The sequence below is a fragment of the Triticum aestivum genome, chromosome 3A (genome assembly GCF_018294505.1).
Source record: "Triticum aestivum cultivar Chinese Spring chromosome 3A, IWGSC CS RefSeq v2.1, whole genome shotgun sequence".
Taxonomy (NCBI): Eukaryota; Viridiplantae; Streptophyta; class Magnoliopsida; order Poales; family Poaceae; genus Triticum; species Triticum aestivum.
The window spans coordinates 306,936,620-306,948,305 of NC_057800.1; positions in this window are offsets into that span (position 1 = coordinate 306,936,620).

The window sequence follows — 11,686 nt, forward strand, 5'->3', positions numbered from 1 at the left end:
GCTAACCTGGCCGAGAGCTTATGAATCCAGCGTTTACCGCCGTGCTCTTCGGGCTGTCTTCTTTATTCTGGCGCTTGTTTTTGCTGCGTTGTGGTTTCCCGTTTTCATCCCTGACTTCGGATGTACTTGGGATGCTGGTGCTGCACCGGGCTAACTAGCTGTCCTCGCCCGCGCAAAAGCAGGTCATGAGGCTTGTTAATGCTGCCATTGTTCTCGGCTTTTCTTGGCCGAGGTGTCTGGCGAGCCATTCGTCTCGAACGCTGTGCCTGAAAGCTGCTAAGGCTTCAACGTCCGGACAGTCGACTATTTGGTTCTTTTTACTGAGAAACCTGTTCCAAAGCTTTCGGGCTGACTCTCCGGGCTATTGAGTTATATGACTTAAATCGTCTGCATCCGGTGGTCGAACATAGGTCCCTTGAAAATTTGCCCAAAAAGAGTCTTCGAGCTCTTCCCAGCTTCCAATGGAGTTTTCGGGGAGTCTTTTAAGCCAGTGCCGAGCTGGCCCTTTGAGCTTGAGGGGTAAGTACTTGATGGCGTGGAGATCGTCTCCTCGAGCCATGTGGATATGGAGGATGTAGTCCTCAATCCAGACCCCAGGGTCTGTCGTTCCGTCGTACGCCTCTATGTTTACGGGTTTGAATCCCTCTGGAAATTCGTGGTCCAGCACCTCATCGGTGAAACATAGGGGGTGTGCGGCACCCCTGTATTTGGGTGTACTGTGGTGTTGGGATGTTTGTTGTGCTGCATTGCATACTGGAGTGTGCTTGCGTGGACCGTAGATGGATCTGGTTGCGCCGTACTTTTGATGCGAGCCCTCATGTGGGTTGCGTACTGGCTTATGTGCAGCGTCATTTACCGCTCTATGTTGGCCACGAGGACGTCTATCCGACCGGATGGCCATTTTGTTTTTTGATTGCGGGGGATCTAAGGCCTCCTCATCAAATTCAGGTAGCAGCTTTCGCTATGGGTACCTCTTGGTATGGCGATTACCGCCGTACTTCGCTGCAGTGTTGAGTACTTCACTCCATCTGATTCTAAGTGTGTCTTGTGCAGTCCTGAGCCTTTGCTTCTCCTTTTTCAGACTCCTCGCAGTGGCAACAAGCCTTTTATGGGTATTCTGTTGCTCCGGGTGCCTGTCCGGTGTGATGTTATCCGGACTATTATCTTTGACGGAGTCGGGTTGTTCGGTTTGATTCTCCATGTTGCCGTGGTCGGACGATAGTTCAATGCCATGTTTGTCTTCCACTGGCTCGCCTTGCTCTATCGTTGGGTTTATATGATCGCTTCTTCTGCCGAGGCAGGATTTGGAGCGGCGCTTATGCCGCCGCTTTGACTGCATCTCAAGGGAACAACCCTTCACTGCGTCCTTCTGTTCCTCGTCGTCATTTTCTTTGGGTGTGTCCACCATGTATACATCATTTGATGAAGTGGGCGTCCAGTGCCCTGTGGGCAGTGGTTCCTGTTCGTCTCCTGCATCGTCGTCCATACCGTCGATGTCTTCAGAGTCGAAGTCGAGCATGTCGGTCAAATCGTCGACAGTTGCTACTAAGTGGGTGGTGGGTGGGCGGCGAATTTCTTTGTCATCCGCGTCCCAATCCTGACTGGGAGAGAGACCTTAATGAGTTCAGTATGTCGCCGAAGGGCGAGTGCTGAAAGATATCCACGGAGGTGAACTCCATGATTGGCGCCCAGTCGGATTCGATAGGCACGGGCGTAGGAGGTTCGGAGTCCATGGCCGGGGGAGAATCCGGCAATTCGGCGTCATGACTCTCGTGAAGGGTAAGGTCGATACTCGGCTCGATCGCTGATGAGAGTGCGGCCTCCGTGGTGGGGTCTATCCACCCGTCCATGGATGGCGCAATTGGCTCCGAATTGAGGGTCGGAGCGGTTGCCAGTGCGGTCTCCTGAACACTGTCCGATGGTAGAGCTAAATCTTGCTCATCGTGACTGTGTGGCGCACTCGGCAGGGGCTCGAATCCGTCGAAGATCAAGTCTCCATGGATGTCGGCTGTGTAGTTTAAGCTTCCAATCCTGACCTGGTGGCCAGGGGCGTAACTCTTGATCTGCTCCAGATAGCAAAGTGAATTGGCCCGCAGTGCAAAGCCGCCGAATACAAAGATCTGTCCGGGGAGAAAAGTCTCACCCTAGACCGCATTGCTATCGATGATCGAAGGAGCCATCAAGCCTAACGGTGATGACCCAGAGGAACTCTCAATGAAAGCCCCAATGTTGGTGTCAAAACCGGCGGATCTCGGGTAGGGGTCCCGAACTGTGCGTCTAAGGCGGATGGTAACAAGAGGCAGGGGACACGATGTTTTACCCAGGTTCGGGCCCTCTTGATGGAGGTTAAACCCTACGTCCTGCTTGATTATTCTGGATAATATGAGTAGTACAAGAGTAGATCTACCACGAGATCAGAGAGGCTAAACCCTAGAAGCTAGCCTATGGTATGATTGTATGTTTTCCTACGGACTAAAACCCTCCGGTTTATATAGACACCGGAGGAGGCTAAGGGTTACATAAGGTCGGTTACAAAGGAGGAGATATCCATATCCGTATTGCCTAGCTTGCCTTCCACGCCAAGTAGAGTCCCATCCGGACACGGGACTAAGTCTTCAATTGTCACATCCCTAGTTCTGGTATGATCTAGGCTTCAATTGTGCATCATGTTTAAGATTCAAATGAATTTGAAATGGGGAATGTTTCAAACCCTAGCACCAAAGCAAATTCAAATAGATTCAAATTTAAAATGGAATTTCAATAAACCCAAAATGCTCTTCAGAAATGTTCATGGTCTTTGGAAAATGTTGCAAACAACAACCAGAGGTGATGCACATTCTTGCTAAACATTTTGGATTTTTGAATGAACCCATATGTATTTGAATTGGAGCTGTTTAAAATAATATAACTATTTTAAAGGCTCCAAAAATGTTGGAAATTGGTGAGGGCCTCTGGTATATTATATCTAGTGGTCACAAGGAATCCCAACATTTTTAGAATTGTGCTAGTATTTATTTTAAGTCAAAAACAAATGTCAGAAATAGAAAAGAAAAAAAGAGGAAAACTTACCTGGGCCACTTACCTGAGGCCTGGCACTGTGCGGCCCAGCTGGCCGGCCGAGCCAGCTGGCCCTGCCAGTCGTCGTCTCCACCGCGCCAGGAGGACGCCGAGCGCGTGGCCGACGCACGCCCGGCCACCTCCTGCTTGCCGCTTCGCCCTGGCCTCTTGGGATAACGCCATGCAGCCTCCCTGACCCGCTCTCACTCTCCCTCGTCCCCGTCTCCTCCTCTGTCTCTCTCTCCCGTGATCGCCGCGACCGCCCGAGAACGCCGACGAGCACCTCCGTGGCCACCAACACTCCCTCGCCCTGCCGCCAGGTCCAGATGCTCCGCCATGTCTCCCTCAACCTCCACGCCGAGCGAGGGTTCGCCGGAGGCCCTGCAACACCGTCCCCGACGTCTTCTTCAACCTCGGTGCCCGGAGATCCTCGCCATCGATTTGCTGCCCACAGGCCATCCCCGCGCCTACCGAGTCCTCCGTTAGCCTCTTTGTGAGCTCCGTCGCCTTTTCCCCTCCTCCCCGAGCTCGTTCCTCTCCTCTGGCCGCCTCTACCACCGGAGCCGAGAGCTCCGTGCAGCCGGCCATGGCGCCACCGTGGCCAGAGCCCGAACCAGCCGCTGACGCATGCGTCGTCGTTCTCCTCACCTCCCAGGAGCATGTAGCCACCATCAGCTCCTCCCCACGTACCCCCTAGCTCCAACCCGAGCATGCCCGAACTCCGGCCGCCGCACTCGTCATTGCCAGCGCCACTCCAGCCACTCCCCGACCGCGCCAACACCACGGTTGGCTACGGACGAGCGTCCGCATCCCGTAGCCGCGCTCCGCGCGCCAAATGGCGCTCGGTAGGAAAAACTCGCAGCGCACCACCGCGTCTGGTCTCACCGGTGTCGAGCCGCCGGCAGGTTTGCCCGGTTGACCAGGGAATTTGACCTCCCCTGGGTCTATGGAATGTGGGCCCCGCCCGGTTAATTAGTCTAGTTTAGGTTTAAAACTAATTAGATTAACCTAGGTTAGTGCTAATTAAACTAGGTTAGTTTAGTTAGACACTGACTAGTGGGTCCCACTGGTCAAGTTTGACCTGGACCGCGCATGTTGACTTGCTGACATCACACCGACGTCATGCTGATGCAATAAGTCATTTTTGGATTTAGTTTAAATTAGAATAATTAGGAAAATCCAGAAAATGATATAAACTTCCAAAATTCACAGAAATTCAACCGTAGCTCAGAATGAAATAATATATATATATGAAAAATGATCAAAAAATGCAAGGAATCCATTTATGCCAGTTACATGTTGTCACATCCCTAGTTCTGGTATGACCTAGACTAGCAAGTCATGTGTGCATCATGTTTAATTCCATTTCAATTTGAAATGGGGATTTGTGAAACCCTCAGAAATCATTTCTGGAAATAACCTAGATAAAAAGTTGCTCCAAAAAGGTCCAAGAAAATGTTCATGTTGCTCTTTGAAAATATTGGTCAGAGGTAAAATTCAAACCAATATTTTTAGGAACTCATAAATATTTATTTTGGCCATTTGGAATTAATGCAATAATTATTTGCATTGGATATATATATATATATGTTATATGTATTATATATGTCCAATAATTATGATTTTTATTGTGGGGCTTTGGAATAATCCAATTAGTTCCTACAATAATTTTCAGACGAAAATAAATTGGTTTAGTATTTTATTGAATCAGAAACAAATGTCAGAAAAATAAAAAAATAAAAAGGAAATGGAAAAACTTACTTGCGGCCAGCTGCCGTGCTGGCCCAGCACTGTGTGGCCTGGCTGGCCCAGTTGGCCAGCCCAGCCCACCTGCCCCCTCCCTTGTCGTCTTCCTCCCGCCAGGAGGATGGGCTCATGCCCGACGCGCGCGCACCGCCGCGCCACGCCACCTCCTCCCTCCCTACCTGCCTGTCCCTCCGCCGATGCGTCTGGATGACGCCACGCGCCCCCCGGACCCTCTCACTCTCCCGAGTCCTCTCATCTCCTCTCCCTCGCTTTCTCGCTCACGGCCGAGCGCTACTGTCACCACCGGCCACCGTTGCCGGAGCCATAGCCTCCCCCTCGCCCTCTCCCCGTGCTCAGAACCTCCGCCACGTCACCGGCTACCTCCTCATCGACCCACGCACCTCCGGACGGCCTCCATCGTCGCCACTATCTTCTTCTTCACCGCCGGCCGCCGTGGATCCCCACCGCCTGCACGTCGCCGTCCGGCCTTCCCCGAGCCCGCTTCGAAGCCTGCTGCAACCGCTGTGAGCTGGTTCTCCTCCTCCCCCTCTCCGTTCTCGCCCTCGCACACCGCAGCCGCATCCCCGATCGCGCCCGAACACCGGCCGCCGCCGCGAGCTCCGCTACGGCGAGCTCCGGCTCCCCCAGCTCCTCCCACCTGCCCACCAGATGCGCGAGAGCCCGGGCTATGCCCCGGTGCTCTCAGACGCCGTCCTCGTGGCCTGTGGCGCGGACTCCACCGCGTCCAGAGGTCGCCAGCGGCGAACCCCGTTGCCTGAGCCCTGCCACGTCGGTCTGACCCGTCAGGTGATTAGCTTAGTACTAATCACCGCTTATTTAACCCCGTGACACTGACTAGTGGGCCCCAGCGCCACTAATCCAATAATTAGGATAATCTACCCCCCTGTTTAACCCGTGTCACCGACGTGTGGACCCCACACGTCAGGTTTGACCAGTCAGCATTGTTGACTTGCTGACGCAAGCATGATGTAGTGCTGACGCAATTATTAATTTTTTGGTTTTAAATTAAATTAGGAAATTCCAAAAAATGCTATAAACTTCAAAAACTCATATAAATTCAACCGTAGCTCAGATTGAAATAATTTATATATGAAAAATTATTAGAAAAATTCAATCTATCCATCTGTACCAGTTTCATGCATGTCAAACCAACTTATACCTACTGTATAAGTGAAACACTAAAATGGCTTATATAAAGAGCTTATTTTGGAGATGCATTTGAATCTTTGGTTCAAATGGATTTCATCCAAATAAAAGCTAGTTGCATTAGCTCAATCAGCATCACATATTCATGCCATGATCATGCATCATATTGTTGCATATGGTTGTGTTTTGATTACCGACACCATTCCTTCTCGATAGGTCCTGCTCCGGAGACCATTCTAGAGTACCTGTCTGAGGAGCAGTGCCTTCCTTGTTGATCTACCGGGCAAGCAAACCCCCTTGTTCATTTCGATATGATCCCACTATCTCGCTTCTGTTCTCTTTTACTACATTAGGACAATAGTGAATCAACTGCTACTTCATGTTGCGGTAGTTGAACCCATTCCTCTGCATGACCTGTCATTGCCACAGTAAATAGTTGAAACTCACTAGCATGTGTAGGAGTTGATTGAGCCATGTTGTGTTCCTACCATGCCATGCCTGCTATTGCATAGAGTTGTGTCAGGTCTGATTCGTTGGGAATGAATTGGAGTGTTATGTTATGTTCTGGTGCTGAGAGTTAAGTGGGTGAACACGATTTGGTAAAGGTAGCGGTGGGAGGCCATTTAGGAGTACATGGTGGGTTGTCTCACTGGAACCGTCCTTAAGCGCTGAGTTCTATGTATGTTGTCCAATGACTAGCTACTACCACACATTGGGCTCCGGGCGCTCCAAGCTCCCTCGACTTATTAATCAACTTGATCTCTGTCCAGGAGTCGCAAATAGTTTCTGGTGTTTGTAGGTAGTGTTAGTAGTCTACCAAGTGGCACCCGACCAGGTGGGCTTGGGACAGACTTGGCACAAGTGGCACGGTGTACCAAGCGTAGATCCATCCGCCGAGGTGGGCTTGGGAACCCTGCACACATCATTTGGGGCCATGAACGACACCCCGGCCGGATCTCCTTGCTAGGCGATAAACCTGGACTAGAGTCTTGTGTGGTTAGTTAGGTCGTGGCCGACTCCCTCGCCAGGCTTCCACTTGAAGGTTGCCGAGATACATGACGTGTACATGGCGGTAAGTGGTGAGAGCGTGTGTGAAGAAGTACACCCCTGCAGGGTTATCATGATCTATTCAAATAGTCGTGTCCTCGGTTATGGACTTCTTGGATGCTTACGTGGTACATAGACAACTTGAAGTGGATACTCTAAAATGCTCAAGACAAGTGTGAGTGCTATGGATAGCCTTCTCGTAGGAAGACGGGAATGAATCCATAGTAGAGTATTGATGTGGTGATTAGTGGACTCGTGTGCGCCACCTCAAAAGAGTTACCAGCAGTCTTAGTACAGGATAGCCACTTAGCAAAAGCTGGCTTGCTGCAACTAAACTCCACATTACCTTTTTGATACAAATGCATGTATGATAGGATCTGACATAAGTCTTGCTGAGTACCTTTGTACTCATGTTGCTTTATTTATTTTTTTGCAGGGGAGACTTCAGTCTTACTAGTTTACGTGGACTTCGACAAGTAGCTTGTACCTCATCTACGATCTTGATTGGATGTTGTAGATAGTCAGGCTCCTCAGCCTTTTTCTTTTGTAGTTGTCTGTACTCAGACATGTAATGCTTCTATTGCTTGCATGCTCTGAGTGATGGGTCATGTGACCCTTGTTTGTATTTAATGCTATGTGGCTCTTCTGGGCCTTTATCTATATGAGTTTGCGTTATGTTGTGATGCCATGTTGTACAACACATACTTGCATGTTATGCGTACGTGTAACGTGTATTGCTATGTGTGGGATCCGACAACCTAGTTGTCTATCCTTGGTAGCCTCTCTTATGGCGAAATGTAGTCTAGTGCTTCCACCGAGCCATGGTAGTCCGCTACAGCCCGGTTTACCGGAGTCCTGCTAGCCCAGCACTACTGCTCCTGAACACTTAGACTGGCCGGCATGTGATTCACTTCGTTCCTATGTCTGTCTCTTTGGGGAAATGTCACGCGGTGACATCCGGAGTCCTGCCTAGCCTACTACAGCCTGGGTTCCTGGAGTCCTGTTATCCCAGTTGCTACAGCCCGGATTCACACGCTGCTGACCGACACGCTCGATGTTGTTTCATGTATGCCTATACCCGTAAGTTAGTGCCACTTTGGGTTCATGACTAGTCATGTCGGCCCGGGTTCTCTGTCATATGGATTCTAGCGACACTATCATATACGTGAGCCAAAAGGCGCAAATGGTCCTGGGCCATGGTAAGGCGACACCCGTGGGAATACCGTGCGTGAGGCCGCAAAGTGATATGAGGTGTTACATGCTAGATCGGTGTGACTTAGAATCGAGGTCCTGACACATGCATGAAAAACCAACTTATGCATGTTGTATAAGTGAAAACATAATATGGGCATATTAAATGCTTCATTTTGAATTTGCATTTGAATCTTTGATTCAAATGGGCTTCAACCAATTTGGTAGCATCTTGCATTAGCCCAAATACTACCATTTGCACATGTTATGTTCATGCATCATATTGTTGCATTGTTTGTGTATTGATTGCCGGCACCGTTTCTTCTCGATAGGTTCCACTCCAGAAGGTGTTCCTGAGTATCTGTCATAGGAGCAGTGCCCCTTCGTCGTTCTATCAGACAAGCAACCCCCCTTGAGCATTTCGATAAATCCCACTCTCTCGCTCCTGCTCCTTATACTGCATTAGGACAACAACGATTCAACTGCTACTTTCTGCTGCTGTAGTTGAACCCATTTCCCCTGCATGACCTATCATTGCCACAGTAAATAGTTGAAACCCACTAGCATGAGTAGGAGTTGTTTGAGCCTTGATGTGCCTGCTCATCCATGCTTGTTTTCTTTATGCCAGCTATGCTTAGAGTTGTGTCAGGTCGGATTCATCGGGAATGAATCGGAGTGGTGAACATGTCCTACCGATAAAGCCTAATTGTGTGAACATGTTTTGGTAAAGGTAGCGATGAGAGGCCATGTAGGAGTACATGGTGGGTTATCTCATTGGAACCGTACCTAAGCACTGAGTTGTGTGTAGGATATCCATGTCCAGTTACTACCACACATTGGGTTCCGGTTATCCGGCCCCTCTCGGCTTATTAATCCACTTGATCTCTGTCCAGGAGTTGCAACTAGTTTCTGGCGTTTGTAGCTAGTGCTACTTGTCTACCAGGTGGTGTCCGACGGGACGGGCTTGGGACAGACTAGGCACCATGGCACGGTGTACCAAGTGGCACCCGGATGGTGGCTTGGGAACCCTACACACATCGTTTGGGGCCGTACTGGAGACTTCGGCCGGAACTCCTTGCAGATGGAACTGGAATAGGCGATAAACCTGGACGAGAGACTTGTGTGGTTAGTCAGGTCATGGCCGACACCGTCGCCCAGCTTCCGCTTGAAGGTTGCCGAGGTACATGACATGTACAGGGCGATAAGTGGCGAGAGTGTGTGTGAAGAAGTACACCCCTGCAAGGTTAACATTATCTATCCGAATAGCCGTTTTCCTCGGATATGGAAACTTGGAGGACTTATGTAGTACATAGACAACATGAAGTGGATACTCTAAAATCCGCAAGATAAGCGTGAGTGCTATGGATGGCCTTCTCGTAGGGAGACGGGAACGGATCCGTAGTGGAGTATTGTTATGGTGAATATGTGGACTCGTGTGCGTCATCTCACCTCATAGTATAGGTTAGCCACTGAGTCAAAGCTAGCTTGCTGCTGTTAAAACTCCACCACCCCTTTGTTGATAATGTTGCATATGTAGATAGTTCTGAGGTAAGAATTGATGAGTACCTTCATACTCATGTTTGCTTATTTATGTTTTGCAGCTGGTTACACTAGTGACTTCGACGAGTAGCTTGTATCCCAGCTACGATCTTGTACCCTTTGGAGGGTCTTGTAGGTAGTCAGGCTTCTCAGCCCTTTTCTTTTATAGTTGTCCATACTCAGACATGTAATGCTTCCGTTGCTTGTATGCTCTGAATGATGGGTCATGAGACCCCTATTTGTATTGAATGCTATGTGGCTCTTCCGGGCCTTTATATATATATATATATATGAGTTTGAGTTATGTTGTGATGCCATGTTGTACAACACATACTTGCATGTCATGCGTACGTGTAACGTGTATTGCTATGTGTGGGATCCGACAATCTAGTTGTTTATCCTTGGTAGCCTCTCTTATGGGGAAATGTAGTCTAGTGCTTCCACTGAGACTTGCTAGTCCGCTACAGCCAGGTTTGCTGGAATCTTGTTAGCCCAGCACTACTGCTCCGGAACACTTAGACTGGCTGGCATGTGATTTGCTTCGTTCCTGTGTCTGTCCCTTCGGGCAAATGTCACTCGGAGACATCCAGAGTCCTGTTAGCCTGCTACAGCCCGGTTTCCCGGAGTCCTGTTAGCCCAGTTGCTACAGCCCAGATTCATACCTTGTTGACCGACATGCTCGAGGTTGATTCATGTATGCCTATCCCTGTAAGTTAGTGCCACTTTGGGTTCACGACTAGTCATGTCGGCCCGGGTTCTCCGTCATATGGATGCTAGCGACAACATCATATACATGAGCCAAAAGGCGCACATGGTCCCGGGCCATGGTAAGGCGACACCCATGGGGATACCGTGTGTGAGGCCGCAAGGTGATATGATGTGTTACATGCTAGATCGGTGTGACCTAGGATCGGGGTCCCGACATCAATCTCGTATCTTCATAGTCCAACAGTCTGGCTGTCAGGAGACCCCCTAATCCAGGACTCCCTCAACGTCCTTTTGTCTTCTTCATGGACTCGTTCTTCTTCCTTGCGGGATCTCAGGCAAGATGACCTTACCCTCGATGTCACTTCTATCTTTTCTTGCTAGTTGTTCGCTCTATCGCTATGTCGCACTACCTGCCACTTGTTTATGATGACTCCCGTATTGCCAAGTCAAGCCTCTAACCCACCCTCCTAGCAAACCGTTGTTTGGCTATGTTACCACTTTATCTCAACCCCTCTTATAGCGTTGTTAGTTGCAAGTGAAGTTGAAGTTTGTTCCATGTTGGAACATGGGTATGTTGGAACATGGGTATGTTGGGTATGTTGGAACAAGGATGGAAGGCGCGGCCTTATGCCTGGTGTTTTGTTCCACTCTTGCCGCCCTAGTTTCCGTCATACCTGTGGTATGTTCCTCGATTTTGCGTTCCTTACGCGGTTGGGGTTATGGGACCCCCTTGACAGTTCTCTTTTAATAAAACTCCTCTAGAAAGGCCCAACCTTGGTTTTAACATTTGCCACCTAAGCCTTTTTCCCTTGGGTTCTGCAGACTCATTGGTCATCTTTATTTTAAACCCCCGGGCCAGTGCTCCTCCGTGTGTTGGTCCAACCTGGCCGATGTCCGGTGCTCCGTGGGTGACCAGGGTCTATGCCAACCCGACGTCTGGCCCATCCGGTGTGCCCTGAGAATGAGATACGTGCGACTCCTATCGGGATTTGTCGACACACCGGGCGGCTGTTCTGGTCTTGTTTTAGCATAGTCAAAATGTCTTGTAACCGGGATTCCGAGTCTGATATGGTCTTTCCGGGGGAAGGAATATCCTTCGTTGACCGTGACAGCTTGTGATGGGCTAAGTTGGACACCCCTTGCAGGGTATAAACTTTCGAGAGTCGTGCCTACGGTTATGTGGCGGATGGGAATTTGTTAATATCCGATTGTAGAGAACTTGACACTTGAC